The sequence below is a fragment of the Coturnix japonica genome, chromosome 10 (genome assembly GCF_054131305.1).
Source record: "Coturnix japonica strain WE chromosome 10, WE-NBRP24, whole genome shotgun sequence".
Taxonomy (NCBI): Eukaryota; Metazoa; Chordata; class Aves; order Galliformes; family Phasianidae; genus Coturnix; species Coturnix japonica.
Genome location: NC_140672.1, coordinates 29,305,246 through 29,322,419, shown reverse-complemented (window position 1 = coordinate 29,322,419; position 17,174 = coordinate 29,305,246). Strand labels below are relative to the sequence as shown.

The window sequence follows — 17,174 nt, the reverse complement described above, 5'->3', positions numbered from 1 at the left end:
AGACATTTTCTTTACTGAATGTTGGTTTGTGGATAAGAGAATACATTGTTTCAAGAATTCTTGTTTTCCTCTGCAAAATAAAAGACATTTCTACCCCAGTTATCTGTCTCCAGATGCAGGTCAACCCAATGCTGTCATGACTTGAGCAGGTTGCCCTCCCTTTGCTGCTTAACCCAGTACTGCCATGCCATGTGCAGGGTGCCCTCCATCCAGCAGCAGCTCAACCCAATGCTGCCATGCTATGTGCAGGGTGCCATCCAGATGCAGCTCAACCCAGTGCTGCCATGCCATGTGCAGGTTGCCCTCCATCCAGCTGCAGCTCAACCCAATGCTGCTCGTCCATTCATTGCTCACCTGCTTCTGCTCCTGCAGCAGCTTCAGACACTGCAGCGCTGTTAATGTTCCGCTGGCAAATTGGGCCCGCATTGCTGCACCACTCACACAGCTCCTTGCAGGACCTGAACCAATTGCAGAATGGGGCCAGTGGGTTCCGTGCTGAGCCACTGCCCCTGCCCCACCCTGGGTGGCTTCTATGAGGTCAGAGTGTCATTGTGACACACCAGCACAGGAGGGTCCTTGAAGGTCACAGTGGGTTTGTGTCTATGTTGGGTTTGGGTTTGAGGATTGGATTTGGGGTAGGGTTGGTTTTAGCTTTGGAGTTTGGTTTTGTGTCTATGTTGGGTTTAGGTTTGGGGTTTGGGTTTGGGGTAGCTGTGGTTTTAGGTTTGGGGTTTGGGTTTGGGGCAGGGTTGGTTTTAGGTTTGGGGTTTGGGTTTGGGATAGGATTGGTTTTAGGTTTGGGGTTTAGGTTCAGGGTAGGGTTGGTTTTAGGTTTGGGGTTTGGGTTTGGGGTAGGGTTGGTTTTGGTTTGGGTTTGGAGTAGGGTTGGTTTTAGGTTTGGGGTTTGGGTTTGGGGTAGGGTTGGTTTTAGCTTTGGGGTTTGGTTTTGTGTCTATATTGGGTTTAGGTTTGGGGTTTGGGTTTGGGGCAGGGTTGGTTTTAGGTTTGGGGTTTGGGTTTGGGATAGGATTGGTTTTAGGTTTGGGATTTGGGTTCAGGGTAGGGTTGGTTTTAGGTTTGGGGTTTGGGTTTGGGGTAGGGTTGGTTTTGGTTTGGGTTTGGAGTAGGGTTGGTTTTAGGTTTGGGGTTTGGGTTTGGGGTAGGGTTGGTTTTAGCTTTGGGGTTTGGTTTTGTGTCTATATTGGGTTTAGGTTTGGGGTTTGGGTTTGGGGCAGGGTTGGTTTTAGGTTTGGGGTTTGCGTTTGGGATAGGGTTGGTTTTAGGTTTGGGGTTTGGGTTCAGGGTAGGGTTGGTTTTAGGTTTGGGGTTTGGGTTTGGGGTAGGGTTGGTTTTGGGTTGGGTTTGGGGTAGGGTTGGTTTTAGGTTTGGGGTTTGGGTTTGTGTCTGTGTTCAGTTTGGGGTAGCTGTGGTTTTAGCTTTGGGGTTTGCATTTGGGGCAGGGTTGGTTTTAGGTTTGGGGTTTGGGTTTGGGGTAGGGTTGGTTTTGGGTTGGGTTTGGGGTAGGGTTGGTTTTAGGTTTGGGGTTTGGGTTTGGGGTAGGGTTGGTTTTAGATTTGGATTAGGGTTTGTGTCTATGTTCGGTTTGGGATAGGATTGGTTTTAGGTTTGGGGTTTGGGTTTGTGTCTGTGTTCAGTTTGGGTTAGGGCTGCTTTTAGCTTTGGGGTTTGGGTTTGTGTCTATGTTGGGTTTGGGGTAGGGTTGCTTTTAGGTTTGGGGTTTGGGCTTGGGGTAGGGTTGGTTTTAGATTTGGATTAGGGTTGAGGGTAGGGTTGGTTTTAGATTTGGATTAGGGTTCAGGGTAAGGTTGGTTTTAGGTTTGGGGTTTGGGTTTGTGTCTATGTTGGGTTTGGGGTAGGGTTGGTTTTAGGTCTGGGGTTTGGGTTTGGGATATGGTTGGTTTTACGTTTGGGGTTTGGGTTTGGGGTAGGGTTGGTTTTGGGTTTGGGTTTTTGGTTTGGGGTAGGGTTGGTTTTAGATTTGGATTTGGGTTTGGGGCAGGGTTGGTTTTAGATTTGGATTAGGGTTCAGGGTAGGGTTGGTTTTAGGTTTGGGATTTGGGTTTGTGTCTATGTTGGGTTTGGGGTAGGCTTGCTTTTAGGTTTTAGGTTTGGGGTTTGGGGTAGGGTTGGTTTTCGATTTGGATTTGGCTTCAGGGTAGGGTTGGTTTTAGATTTGGATTAGGGTTCAGGGTAGGGTTGGGTTTAGCTTTGGGGTTTGGGTTTGTGTCTATGTTGGTTTTGGGGTTTCAGTTTGGGGTAGGGTTTGTTTTAGATTTGTGGTTTGCGTTTGTATCTATGCTGGGTTTGGGTTAGGGGTACAGTTGGTTTTAGGTTTGGGGTTTGGGTTTGTGTCTATGTTGAGTTTGGGTTTGTGTCTGTGTTGGTTTATGGTTAGGCTTTGGCACTGGATTAGGGTAGGGTTGGGTTTGGGTTAGGCTTCGGCCTTGGATTAGGGTTCGGTTTTGGTTTAGGGTTTGGGATGGCGTTTGGGTCAGAGTTAGGGTTGTGAATCATGCACAACTTAAGCAGATCCAACCTGAAGGACAAAGGCGCTGGAGTAAATGTCAGCTCAGGAACAGAACTGGGAGTGGGCCGCAGAGTTTGCTTTCAAGGGAAGATTGGACAGATGTGCTGCTGTTGAAAATAAGATTGCAGATGTGCTGGTGTTGAAGATAAGATGGCAGAACAGATGCCTCAGCTGGATGTAGCATCAACAGGAACCAGTTTGGGCACCCCCCCTTAGAGAGTTGGGCATTTATAGTGAGAATGGCTATTAGCCTTCATCCCACCACCACCAGAGATGTTCATTAATGCTTGGAATCTCTGCCCATGTCATTGGGATTAATGACCATGTATAGGCTATGCCTATCAATGGGTAGTCGCTGCAGTGATCCCCACTCACCCAGTGCTGCAATAAAGGGAACAGAACTCATTGGCGTGTCACATTCCTGTCTTGATTTCCTTGGCTTCACCATGGCCACAGCTTATAGGACTGGTCATAGATCAGCTTCCAAAGCCCCTTTTTTTAAAGGAGATGCCACAAAGCTGTACTGCCTGGTGGTGTTGTTGATCAGGTAGTAGAGAGCATTCAAAAGGCTCCAAATGATGCATTATAGAAAGCTGCAGCCACATCATGAATCCCTTCCCCTGCCCCCATCCCCAAATCCATCACCAATCAACCCCTCCATCCACGGCCCCAAATCCCCCCCTTCCATTTCTAGGAACCAATGAAGCTACATTGTGTGCCTCCGGTGGCACAGTGGTTAAGGACGCCACTTTGCAACACCAGAGGCCCGGGTTCAAATCCCCCCTGTGTCGCAAGTGGTAGAAGTGCCGCTCTGCTACACAGGAGGCTCAAATCCTGGGGGTTGGACTCGATGATCTCTAAGGTCCCTTCCAACCCGCATGAGACTGTGATACTCTGATACATCCATGGCCCCAGATCCATCTCCAATGAACCTTTATTCACAGCCCCAAATTCATCCCTCCATTTAGAGGAACCAATGAACCCCTTTATCCACAGCCCCAAATCCATCTCCAATGTACCTCCACCCATGACCCCAAACCCATCACCAATGAACCTTCATCCACCACCCCAAATCCATCCCTTCCATTTATAGGAACCAACGAACCCCTTCATTAATGGCCCCAAATCCTTCCCTTCCATTTATAGGAACCAATTAACCCCTCCATCCCATCCCCAACCCCCCACTTCCCCCTTCAGCCTCAACGCACAGAACTGACACATTGTGGGCCTAAAAATGAACCCAAAATCCAAACCCTAAATAAACAGGCCCAAAATGATGCAAAATGAACCCAAAACCAGACCCCAAATTAAGCCGTGGGGCTTCCAAACTCCACCTCAGCACCTTCCCACCTTTGGCTGCTTGATGCCCCCCATGGCAGCAGCTCTCCTGCCCTGCTGCAGCCTGTAGAGCATCTCCCCCCGGTTCCTCCTCATCTTTTCCTCATAGCTTCGGCCCTTTAAGGTCACGACGTCGCCATATTCCTCCTTCAGCTTCTTCATCACAGCCTTCAGTTCCCCTTCGTACCTCGTGAGCTCTGCGTTCAGCTGTTGCCGTGTCTCACCAGGCCATGATGGGAGCCCATGTTGGCCTTGGAAGCCATTGGGGTTGGAGTCTGGGATCCCACGTTGACCTATAAAGAAGCCATTGGGGTTGGAGTCACGGCCACCCAGGAGGGGGGTTGAAGGCAGAGCACAGATGAGGGTCCTGCATCCTGAAGGAGCATCTGGTACAGAGCAGACACATCTGAAGGATGAGCTCCAGCATGGCTGGCACCAACAAGGAGCAACCCAGGATGAGCAAGAACGGCCCCAGGGTGGGAACTGTTTCTGGACAGACATGCAGTGACACTGAAGGTACACGTGCCCACAGCCACCAAGGGAGCGGTGCTGCAGCCAGTCTTGGGATGGAAATGGCACTTTCCATCTGCCACCTCCATCCTGCCCAGCAGTGGGAGGGGTGCCAGGAAGCAGCAGATGCTGAGTGTGACCTGCTTTTATTTTAATCTCCAGAGCGAGTTGCCGTCTGGGATGCCGTGGCAGCCTTTGTATGAGAGAATCATGGAACAATTGGAGCAGGAAGGAACCCCAAAAGGGCACCCGGTCCCACCGCCCTGCGGGGAACAGGGACACCTACCTCCAGATGAGGTTGCTCTGAGCCTGGTCCAGCCTGGCCTTGAAAGCCTGTCTGGGCACCCACCACCTCTCTGGGCAAGACATCCCAGTGCCTCACCACCCTCCAGCCAAATCCTTCTTCCTCCCATCCAAAGCCAATCTTCCCTCTTTCTGCCTGAAACTGTTTCCCCTCCTCCTATCCCAAGTGACCCTGCTAACAGCTTTAGAAAGCCTTCATGCAGCATGAAAACATGCCTGTGAGCAAACAAGGAGAGAGCAGCAAGGATTGCTGTTGCACTGCGTCACGCCGCTCACTGCCCTCTCCTCCCTTACCAACTCCCCAAAATAAAGCCCACCCCCCCCCCCTTCAATATATACTCATTAATAACACACACACACACACCCTTTATATAGAAACCCGGAACGCAGCGTTGGGTGCGGCGCAGCCCCGGGGCAGGAAGCGCTGATGATGGGAGGGGGCTGGGCCATATACACTCATATGGGCCCGCCCCTAAGCTCTGCCCCCCTGCACGGAAGGACACAAAGTTCCCCTGTCGTGGCTGTGGGTGACCTCTAGGGGGCGCCGTAGGCATAAAGATTGCCCCCCACGCCCCTTCCCCTTCAACCCAATTTGGTTCCAAAGAGACCCCCCCGCCCCCCCCATTAAACTGGGGTCTTAGAGTGCCCCCACTGACTCCAAATACCTCCCCCAACCCACCCTATAGACCCCAAACCCACCCCACTGCACCCTAATCCCACCCCACAGCCCCCAAACACCCCCCCAAGCCCACCTTAAAACCCCCAAAGTCCACCCCATAACCCCCAGATACCCCCCAAACCCACCCTATGGCCCCAAAATCCACCCCTCAGCCCCCAAATACTCCCTTAAACCTACAATATAGACCCCAAACCCACCCCACTGCACCCTAATCCCACCCCACAGCCCCCAAACACCCCCCAGGCCCACCTTAAAACCCCCAAAGGCCACCCCATAACCCCCAGATACCCCCCAAACCCACCCTATGGACCCCAAATCCACCCCTCAGCCCCCAAATACCCCCTTAAACCCACCCTATGGATCTCAAATCCACCCCTTAGCTCCAAAATACCCCCTTAAACCATGCTGGAGCCTTGGGGGCGGCTGTTGGCGGCCCTCAGCCCACAAACCTCTTCCGCTCCCTCTGCCGTTCCCCCCCCTCCGCCCCACGCAACCAGGTCAGGCCTCTCCGGTCTCCACTCCCCCTTCCCCCCATTATCCCCAATGGGTCCGTGCCGTAACCCGCTCCCCCGGAGGGAACGCGTGCTCTGCAGAAATGAGTCCCCTGGGAAACGCGATCCGCTTCACTGGTGTTCCGCCCTTGCTTTGGTTCCTACGGCCTACAGAGCCGGAGGAAGGCGATCCCGGGAAGGGGGGGGGGTGGTGTCCTCAGAGGGGTGGGGACGTGTCAGCTGTGTCTCCACGGAGGGCTGTGTGTCCCCCCCCTACAGGTGGAGCTGCTGCTGCTGCTGCTCGTGTACCCCCGTGGGCGCCCCCCCCCACCACCCAAAACGAAGGGGGGCTGCGGGGATACCTGAGAGTATTGGCTCGGGCGCCCGGCCCGCCCCGGCCCAAAGCGTGCAGCCGCTACCTGCGGCGTTTGGCTGCCCGGAGCCTGGGGGTGTTACGGGAGGGCTTTGGCACGATGGGGAGCCCCGGAGGGGGGTTACGGCTTTGCCTCCGTTTGGAGCCCGACAACGCGACCCCCCCTCATCGCCTCCACATCCTGCCGGTGCTGCTGCAGGTGGGGGGGGGGGCTCAGGGCTGATCAGTGCGGTTGGAGTCGGGGGGAGCAGAATTAAGGCTCACCCTGCGCCCCTCCCGGTTTCCCCCCCACCCCCCACTCCTCCCGGTCAATGCCCTATTCAGCTCCTAAGGCCCCGGGCGATGGGGGGTGTCTCCGACTCCTCTTTGCCCCCCCTTCCTTTACCCGTAGCGGCTCAATTGCGACCCTCCCCCCACCTTGGGATGCCTCCAGGCGACGCCGCATATTCGACGCCATGTGGGAAACGCTGGGAGTGGGACCCGAAAGCCAGTTGGTGTGAGAAGGGGCTCGGCCCCCCGCCGTCATCACCCCCTTCATGTTGGATGAAGGGGACGGAGATGGGGGGTGGGTGGCGGCCGCCTCGTTGCCCCCCCGTGGTCTGGCCATAGGAAATAATTCATCTCGATGGTTTTCTTATGGATTCATTTGCTTCCTCGAGGTTGTCCTGACATTTGGCAATTTCCTTCAGTAGCGTTTTGAGCCTTTTCACTTCTGCATCCTTCTGCTGTAGAAATATCACATTCCAAACAGGACGAACCAGATCATTTTAGAAACAATTACAAGCCAAGTTGCATTTTGGTGTTAAAAACAGCCATAGACTCATAGAATAGCCTGGGTTGAAAAGGACCACAGTGTGCAGGGTCTCCAACCAGCAGACCAGGCTGCCCAGAGCCACATCCAGCCTGGCCTGGAATGCCTCCAGGGATGGAGCATCCACAACCTCAATGGGCAACCTGTTCCAGTGTGTCACCACCCTCTGTGTGAAAAACATCAACCTAATATCCAACCTAAACGTCCCCATATAACTTTAAAACCATTCCCCCTTGTCCTATCACTATCCACCCTTGTAAACAGCCATTCCCCTGCCTGTTTATATGCTCCTTTCAAATACTAGAAGGCCACAGCGAGGTTTCCCTGGAACCTTCTCTTCTCCAAGCACAACAAGCCCAGTTCCCTCAACCTGTCCTCACAGGAAAGGTACTCCAGCCCTCTGATCATCTTACTGGCCCCCCTTAGCGTTATTTGCAATTCTCTTTTGCCTTCCTGCAAGCACACCTGCTTCAGGGCACATTTCATCCCACTGTTAGGCCTTGTAAGAAGCACTATGGCAAGTCCATATGCAGAAAACACTGGCATTCCATTCACTAACTGAGAAACGATTCTGCCTTTGCTCCTGACTCTTGTCCCTGCCTCCTCCTGCACTGGGCAGTGTTTGTGGGCAATGAAAGAAATACCCACATTCTGGAAAATACAGACAAAAAAGAAACAGGCAGAAAAGCGGCACTAATACTTTGTCACTGGTGGGAATCTCCACAGAAAGTGCTGTGCTAAAGGTGTGAGGTTAAGGGATCATCACTGTCATGATAAAAGTCACAGCATGGAAGATTTAGCGATGGCGTGCTGACTAGAAGGAAAAAACAACACTTACCTTGGAGCTTGTTCATTTTCTCTCCTATCATCGGATATCTTCTCATCATCTACGTAGCTCTGAAGTTGGCCAAAGCCTGTTGCCATGAGCTTTGCTAAACGCAACAGTGCTGTGGCTCAGAGGTATTACACCGGCACATAGCATAGGAGAACTCCATAACCCAAGTGTCAAGGGAAGAAGAAAGGGGAACTGTTACAATTAATTACGTTCACTAAATTGATAATTGTAGGCTTCTTGTCACACACTACTGCCTACAGCAAAACAGCACAGATGTTGACAACTGTGATTTCTGCATACAAGCAACCACTCGAGGCTGAGCACTCTCTCCTGTCTCTTTGCCATGTCTAGAAAGACCCAGAAGAGCTCAGTGTTCTCTTGCTGTTAGTTTACATCCTCCAAGCACTTCCAAAGGCACGCTGCTCTGTAGAAAAAGCTGAGCTGCCCAGAAAGTTTGTGCAGGAAGAAGGCAGCAGTGTCAGTGCACGTCATCCTGGGGGATCTGAATGCATTTGTGAAGAGAACAGGGAAAGAAGAGGGAAGAGAGCAAAACCAACAGGCACTAGCACTGCTGCCCACAGGGGGCGGGGCTTGAGGCAGGGCCTGTTCCAGAGGGGGGCCTGGCACAGTTAGGGCCAGCTCAGGGCCCAGAGCAGAGGGGGAGCAGGCACAGCTGAGGCCACTGCAGGGCCCAGGTGAGAGGGGAACCCAGCACAGTCGGGGCTGCTTTGGGGCCTGGGCCGGAAGGGGGCCGGGCACAGCCAGGGCCTATCCCCCTTTTTTGCACATATGAAATGCTCCCAGCTGTGCTGCACAGCAGAACATCTTTCAATGGAGATGAAAGCCTGTGAAATGAAAGAATCCTTTCTTATTTCTTTCACATTTGTGTTTGTTGACTGCAGTTCCAACCAGGTGGACTCGCAGTGTCTTGCAAGTGCCACCTGGAAGCAGGTACAGACTGGAGACACAGCACCCTCAATGTCCAGGTGAGTAACAGCAGCCAAGGAGGCCTTTGGGCTCTGCAGGGTCCAAGTGTGGAGCATTACACACAGGAGCAGCTGAGTATAAAGACAGTGGCAGAGCTGCAGAGCTTGCCATAGTAGGGAGGCACAGTGGCTCAGCTCATTTCCCACAGTAACACAGGAAATAAGAGCCATGAGGGAAATGCAGATGCCTTCTGCCCCCATCAGAGGGGAGGAATGAGCTGCACTTCCACAGAGACATTCCTCTCACAGCCACTCACACCTCAGGTGTGGAGGGACGAGCTGGGGCTGCTGGTGGCAGCTGTGGAACACTGCCATCTGTGGTGCTCCATCCTACCTTGGAGGTGGGCATGTAGAGCTGAGGACCTTTGTCACTGCACAAATGACTGCAAGCAGAGATGTAGCAGAGGGAACATAAAGCATTTGATAACTTATACAAAGCAATGAGTAATAGAAATGACAATATTTCCAACCAAATATCCCCCATCCTAACAGTCATATCTGATCTCTACAATCCCACCCAAACAATTTCCCAGCCCCCTCCAATTCCTCCTCACTATCCCACCCCTGAATTTCCCTCCCCCAATTCCCACACAGTAATTGCCCACACAAATTACCAGCATGCAGGGCATGGGGAACACCTGTTCCTTGTGTGCAGACACCTGGAAAAAAAAGAAGTGGCAGGGAACTGGGGGTCTGTAGCAGGTTGTGGAGGCTCTGCATAGAACGTAACCCCAGACCACAACCCCATCAGCTGCTGGAGCAGCATCATCCCTGTCATTGGGGGATGTTGCCAGTGGTGGACAGGGACACAGGGAGAAGCCACACCTTGGTGTAGCTCTGATCTGCTCATGTCCAGTCCAATCCTCTATAGCACTTTCCATCTTCTGTCCTTTGTTCTTAACCGTATCCTTCCTTCTCTTCTGCTCTTTTCCTTTCTTTTAGGTGTCTTACCTGTATCTGCTTTTCCCCTCTTCTGTTCTTTTACTGCTCTGGTCAGCATCCAGTGTCTGCACCACAACTCTAGGTTTTGGGATGGAGAAAGGTACGCAGGGCATAGATTTGTACAAGAAAAGCTCTCTTGCTGTGCCCAACAGATGACAAAAAGGAACCCTCAGGACCACAGAGGCAGCTTGTTTCTCCAAAGGCCACAGCGTAAGCTCGTGTAACTGGGAAGGACTCTGTTATACATCTCCTAAAAGTGCCTTTGAATTAATAATTTTCTGGTCTTGTTTCCAATTGTTGCTCAGAGGAAATGAGGTTTTTATCCTTGTATCTTTGCAGGAAGACAGAGAGGAGGGAACCTGTCTGGTGAAATGCTCAGGTGCTGTTTCCTTCCTTGCACCAACAGCCTGTTTGTGTCCATGCGATGCCAGTTGTCCTCCTGACAGTTTCTACCGGTCCTTCTCCGAGTCCTTCTGCTAAGCACTGCTATTTCTGTATCCTCAGGGCCCTGTTAGGACTAAAAAGGGGAGCAGATAACAGACGGAAGGATCTGGCCTTCTGCTGGGTGAAAGCCGCCTGCATGTCCTGTTCCTGCTTTCTCTTTTCCCCAGGTGGCATTGTGCTTCCCAAGGAGCATATGGACCTTTTAGATGGGAGTGCGCAGCAAGGAACACATGGGGTCTCAGCTTCCTTCCTGCTCTACATCTGAGTGAGGGACACTGTGACCTGCTCAGGAGGCAAGATGTCATGTCAGGGAGGTGTGTTTTCCTTGTTGTTTTTTATCATCTGTGCTTTGCTTTGCTGTGTTATTTTTTTTCCTTTGCAGTTCTATGGTTTTCTTTCCTATTTGGTGTTTTCTATGTCGTGTTTTTTTTGTTTTTTGTTTTTTGTTTTTTATTTTTTGTTTTTTGTTTTTTGTTTTTTGTTTTTTTTATAAGTTTTTTTCTGTTTTTCCTTGTCTTAGTTCTTTTCTTTTGTTTGATTTATCATTTTTTCTTTGCCTTTATTATTATTATTTTTTTTAATTCTGTGTTATTTCCTAAAATCCTTCATGGTTTATTTGTTGTTGTGTTTTTCATCTATGTTTTGCTATTTTTCTTTATATACGCTGTATGAGAACTGTTGAATCACAGTCTGAGCCACTGATTATCACCTAGGGAAGGGACCTGGTCAGCCCTGGTTAGTGCAGGTGAGGGCAATGCAGCTGAGTGACTGGAAGGGATGGAGCCTGGCTGCACCTCTCTTACAGCTCATTTTTGAAGGCTGACTGCCCCTGGGTGGAATTTTTTTTGATGGTTTCTCCTCTGTGGAGTTTGTTCTGTGCACTTCCATCCTCAGTGGTGGGTGAGCCATTCTTTCCTTACCTTTGTAGTATATTCACACTGTGCTAGTCTTTCTGTTGTTACAGATAGTATGTGGTTTTTTTCTATTTGTTTTCTGTGGTTTTTTAAACTTTGATTCCCTGGTTTTTGGCTTGCTTTTTTTCTTTATATTTCTTTTTTTTTTTTCTTTTTCTTTCTTTTTTTTTTTTTTTTTGCTGTGTCCTATTCTGCTTTACGGTGACACTTGCAAGAGACTGTGAATTCTCCTGGTTCAAATTGCAGTTGGCTTAATCAAATGTGTAAGAAATATATAAGGGCTGCTGAGGCCAGGCTGGAGTTGCATTTCTTTATGAACTGGGGTGTTGCTGCGGATGCGTTTCTCTCCTGTTTTGTCTCTTTTGCGGCTGTTCAAGAATATTAGATTGTGCTATGTCAGTGTTTGTTGCCATCCTGCTTTCTCTTCTCTGTCTTGCAGGTCAGCTCGTGCTAGAAGTCAGTGGTATCACTGTATGAATGGAGGTCAGTTTAGGAGCAGCTGCTGATGGAAGGAATCAAGACCAGGCTAATAAATGGAAGCATCTCCTGGTAAGGTGTCAGAGGTGGCAGTAATGATGTCTGTCAGCGTTAAAACCAGAGGTCAGGCTCATCCGAGTGCTTGCTGACTGATACTTCGGAGTATCTCGTTCTCCAGCTGAACGATAAGAAAGCTAAATATGCTGAGCCATTACAGCTTGTGCTGAAGTTGTGAATGTGCTCCCAGATGTTTCCTTTAGTGGTAAATCATGTTCTGGCACTGTGGTAGTCCTATCTCTGGCATGATCTGGAGCACCGTGTCTTGTTGCGAGCCTTGTGTGCCTGTTTCCATGAACCTTGCTTTCTTTCTCTCTTCAGAGTAAGGGCAGGGTGCTTCCTTGCTTTTGGTGGATTCATCCAGGAGGCTGTTAGAAGGCCAAATGCAATGTTCATTACATGGAGGGACATGATGGGAATGGACTGTCGTTGTCACCAGGCAAAAGTGAGTTTCTTATGTCATGAATGATATAATTTTGATTATTCAGAGCAGTTGCAGTGTGGTAGAGGATGTCACGAAACCATTTATTTGGGAGCGCAGGGAAGAGTCATGAGAACCGAAACCGTAGTTTCTGTTTTGGCTGTCAAAATGGTGGAGTTTCTTTGGGAGGGCAATAGCTGGGCTTCCTGTTAGCGAGCCCCCTCTGAGAGATTGGGCTTTGCTTGCTGCTTTGCTGTGCCTACCTGCCTGCTCCCTGTGCTTGTTCCTTTTACCTTTCAGTGCTTCTTTGCCCTTGCTTTGATGCTTTTCCCTTTCAGGGCTTCTTTTCTATTTCAGTGCTGCCTTTGCCCTTTATGTACTCCTTTTCCCTATCAGTGTTACTTTATGCTGTTCCTTTCCCTTTCGGGGCTCCTTTTCCCTTTCAGGGCTCCTTTTCCCTTTCAGGGCTCCTTTTCTTTATCAGTTCTGCTTCTCCCTTTCAGGGCTGCATTTTCTTGTTCCTTTTCCCTTTCACTGCTGCTTTTCCCTTTCACTGCTGCTTTTCCCTTTCACTGCTGCTTTTCCCTTTCACTCCTGCTTTTCCCTTTCACTGCTGCTTTTCCCTTTTAGTCTTGCTTTTCCCTTTCTCTGCTGCTTTTCCCTTTCACTGCTGCTTTTCCCTTTCACTGCTGCTTTTCCCTTTCACTGCTGCTTTTCCCTTTCACTGCTGCTTATCCCTTTCCCTGCTGCTCTTCCCTTTCCCTGCTGCTCTTCCCTTTCCCTGCTGCTCTTCCCTTTCCCTGCTGCTCTTCCCTTTCCCTGCTGCTCTTCCCTTTCCCTGCTGCTCTTCCCTTTCCCTGCTGCTCTTCCCTTTCCCTGCTGCTCTTCCCTTTCCCTGCTGCTCTTCCCTTTCCCTGCTGCTCTTCCCTTTCCCTGCTGCTCTTCCCTTTCCCTGCTCCTCTTCCCTTTCCCTGCTGCTCTTCCCTTTCCCTGCTGCTCTTCCCTTTTAGTCTTGCTCTTCCCTTTCACTGCTGCTTTTCCCTTTTAGTCTTGCTTTTCCTTTTCACTGCTGCTTTTCCCTTTCACTGCTGCTTTTCCCTTTCACTGCTGCTTTTCCCTTTTAGTCTTGCTTTTCCCTTTCACTGCTGCTTTTCCCTTTCACTGCTGCTTTTCCCTTTCGCTTCTACTTTTCCCTTTCACTGCTGCTTTTCCCTTTCACTGCTGCTTCTCCCTTTCACTGCTGCTTTTCCCATTCACTGCTGCTTTTCCCTTTCCCTGCTCCTCTTCCCTTTCAATGCTGCTTTTCCCTTTCAATGCTGCTTTTCCCTTTTAGTCTTGCTGTTCCCTTTCACTGCTTCTTTTCCCTTTTAGTCTTGCTTTTCCCTTTCACTGCTGCTTTTCCCTTTCTCTGCTGCTTTTCCCTTTCTCTGCTGCTTTTCCCTTTCACTGCTGCTTTTCCCTTTCTCTGCTGCTTTTCCCTTTCTCTGCTGCTTTTTCCTTTCACTGCTGCTTTTCCCTTTCACTGCTGCTTTTCTCTTCCCCTGCTGCTCTTCCCTTTCACTGCTGCTCTTCCCTTTCACTGCTGCTTTTCCCTTTCACTGCTGATTTTCCCTTTTAGTCTCGCTTTTCTTTTTCAGTCTTGCTTTTCACTTTTAGTCTTGCTTTTCCCTTTCAGTCTTGCTTTTCTTTTTCACTGCTGCTTTTCTCTTTCACTGCTGCTCTTCCCTTTCACTGCTCGTCTTCCCTTTCACTGCTGCTCTTCCCTTTCACTGCTGCTCTTCCCTTTCACTGCTGCTCTTCCCTTTCACTGCTGCTCTTCCCTTTCACTGTTGCTTTTCCCTTTCACTGCTGCTCTTCCCTTTCATTGCTGCTCTTCCCTTTCACTGCTGCTTTTTCCTTTTAGTGCTGCATTTCCCTTTCACTGCTGCTCTTTCCTTTCACAGCTGCTTTACCTTTTCACTGCTGCTTTTCCTTTTCACTGCTGCTTTTACCTTTTAGTCTTGCTTTTCACTTTTAGTCTTGCTTTTCCCTTTCACTGCTGATTTTCCCATTCACTGCTGCTTTTCCCTTTCACTTCTGCTTTTCCCTTTTAGTCTTGCTTTTCCCATTCTCTGCTGCTTTTCCCATTCAATGCTGCTTTTCCCTTACACTGCTGCTTTTCCCTTTCACTGCTGCTTTTCCCTTTCACTGCTGCTTTTCCTTTCACTGCTGCTTTTCCTTTTTATTCTTGCTTTTCCCTTTCACTGCTGCTTTTCCCTTTCACTGCTGCTTTTCCCTTTTAGTCCTGCTTTTCCCTTTCTCTGCTGCTTTTCCCATTCACTGCTGCTTTTCCCATTCACTTCTGCTTTTCCCATTCACTGCTGCTTTTCCCATTCACTTCTGCTTTTCCCTTTTAGTCCTACTTTTCCCTTTCTCTGCTGCTTTTCCCATTCTCTGCTGCTCTTCCATTTCACTGCAGCTCTTCCCTTTCACTGCAGCTCTTGCCTTTCACTGCTGATTTTCACATTCACTGCTGCTTTTCCCTTTCACTGCTGTTTTTCCCTTTTAGTCTTGCTGTTCCCGTTCACTCTGCTTTTCCTTTTCACTGCTGCTTTTACCTTTCACTTCTGCTTTTCCTTTTTATTCTTGCTTTTCCCTTCCCCTACTGCTCTTCCTTTTCACTGCTGCTTTTCCCTTCCCCTGCTGCTCTTCCCTTTCACTGCTGCTCTTCCCTTTCACTGCTGCTTTTCCCTTTCACTGCTGATTTTCCCTTTTAGTCTTGCTTTTCTTTTTCAGTCTTGCTTTTCCCTTTTAGTCTTGCTTTTCCCTTTCAGTCTTGCTTTTCTTTTTCACTGCTGCTTTTCTCTTTCACTGCTGCTCTTCCCTTTCACTGCTGCACTTCCCTTTCTCTGCTGCTTTTTACGTTTCTCTGCTGCTTTTCCCATTCACTGCTGCTTTTCCCTTTCACTGTTGCTTTTCCCTTTTAGTCCTGCTTTTCCCTTTCTCTGCTACTTTCCCTTTTAGTCTTGCTTTTCACTTTCACTCGTGCTTTTCCCTTTTAGTCTTGCTTTTCCCTTTCACTCGTGCTTTTCCTTTCTAGTCCAGCTTTTCCCTTTCACTGCTGATTTTCCCATTCACTGCTGCTCTTCCCTTTCACTGCTGCTCTTCCCTTTCACTGCTCGTCTTCCCTTTCACTGCTGCTCTTCCCTTTCACTGCTGCTCTTCCCTTTCACTGCTGCTCTTCCCTTTCACTGCTGCTCTTCCCTTTCACTGCTGCTCTTCCCATTCACTGCTGCTCTTCCCTTTCACTGTTGCTTTTCCCTTTCACTGCTGATTTTCCCTTTCACTGCTGATTTTCCCTTTCACTGCTGATTTTCACTTTCACTGCTGCTTTTCCCTTTTAGTCTTGCTTTTCCCTTTCACTGCTGCTTTTCCCTTTCATGCTGCTTTTCCCTTTCACTGCTGCTTTTCCCTTTCACTGCTGCTTTTCCCTTTCACTGCTGCTTTTCCTTTTTATTCTTGCTTTTCCCTTTCACTGCTGCTTTTCCCTTTTAGTCTTGCTTTTTCCTTTCACTGCTGCTTTTCCCTTTCACTGCTGCTTTTCTCTTCCCCTGCTGCTCTTCCCTTTCACTGCTGCTCTTCCCTTTCACTGCTGCTTTTCCCTTTCACTGCTGATTTTCCCTTTTAGTCTTGCTTTTCTTTTTCAGTCTTGCTTTTTCCTTTTAGTCTTGCTTTACCCTTTCAGTCTTGCTTTTCTTTTTCACTGCTGCTTTTCTCTTTCACTGCTGCTCTTCCGTTTAACTGCTGCACTTCCCTTTCTCTGCTGATTTTCCCTTTCACTGCTGCTTTTCCCTTTCACTGCTGCTTTTGCCTTTTAGTCTTTCTTTTCCCTTTACTGCTGCTTTTCCATTTCACTGCTGCTTTTCCCTTTCACTGCTGCTTTTACCTTTCACTTCTGCTTTTCCTTTTTATTCTTGCTTTTCCCTTTCACTGCTGCTTTTCCCTTTCACTGCTGCTTTTCCCTTCCCCTGCTGCTCTTCCCTTTCACTGCTGCTCTTCCCTTTCACTGCTGCTCTTCCCTTTCACTGCTGCTTTTCCCTTTCACTGCTGATTTTCCCTTTTAGTCTTGCTTTTCCCTTTCAGTCTTGCTTTTCTTTTTCACTGCTGCTTTTCTCTTTCACTGCTGCTCTTCCCTTTCACTGCTGCACTTCCCTTTCTCTGCTGCTTTTTACGTTTCTCTGCTGCTTTTCCCATTCACTGCTGCTTTTCCCTTTCACTGTTGCTTTTCCCTTTTAGTCCTGCTTTTCCCTTTCTCTGCTACTTTCCCTTTTAGTCTTGCTTTTCCCTTTCACTCGTGCTTTTCCATTCTAGTCCTGCTTTTCCCTTTCACTGCTGATTTTCCCATTCACTGCTGCTCTTCCCTTTCACTGCTGCTCTTCCATTTCACTGCTCGTCTTCCCTTTCACTGCTGCTCTTCCCTTGCACTGCTGCTCTTCCCTTTCACTGCTGCTCTTCCCTTTCACTGCTGCTCTTCCCTTTCACTGTTGCTTTTCCCTTTCACTGCTGCTTTTCCCTTTCACTGCTGATTTTCCCTTTCACTGCTGATTTTCCCTTTCACTGCTGCTTTTCCCTTTTAGTCTTGCTTTTCCCTTTCACTGCTGCTTTTCCCTTTCATGCTGCTTTTCCCTTTCACTGCTGCTTTTCCCTTTCACTGCTGCTTTTCCCTTTCACTGCTGCTTTTCCTTTTTATTCTTGCTTTTCCCTTTCACTGCTGCTCTTCCCTTTTAGTCTTGCTTTTTCCTTTCACTGCTTCTTTTCCCTTTCACTGCTGCTTTTCTCTTCCCCTACTGCTCTTCCTTTTCACTGCTGCTCTTCCCTTTCACTGCTGCTTTTCCCTTTCACTGCTGATTTTCCCTTTTAGTCTTGCTTTTCTTTTTCACTGCTGCTTTTCTCTTTCACTGCTGCTCTTCCCTTTCACTGCTCGTCTTCCCTTTCACTGCTGCTCTTCCCTTTCACTGCTGCTCTTCCCTTTCACTGCTGCTCTTCCCTTTCACTGCTGCTCTTCC

General features: G+C 49.3%; 1 long non-coding RNA gene across 2 annotated transcripts; it reads left to right on the top strand.

The window, feature by feature from the left end:
* The first annotated feature begins 8,119 nt into the window (after positions 1-8,119).
* On the top strand, positions 8,120-13,301 carry LOC146759611 (uncharacterized). Of its 2 annotated transcripts, XR_014932496.1 has the most exons (4): positions 8,120-8,874; positions 10,156-10,574; positions 11,614-11,723; positions 12,030-13,301. It is a non-coding gene; the product is annotated as an uncharacterized LOC146759611 (long non-coding RNA). The 2 variants fall into 2 exon arrangements; XR_014932495.1 differs by lacking the exon at positions 8,120-8,874 and having other exon boundaries at positions 9,490-10,574.
* Positions 13,302-17,174: the final 3,873 nt, after the last annotated feature.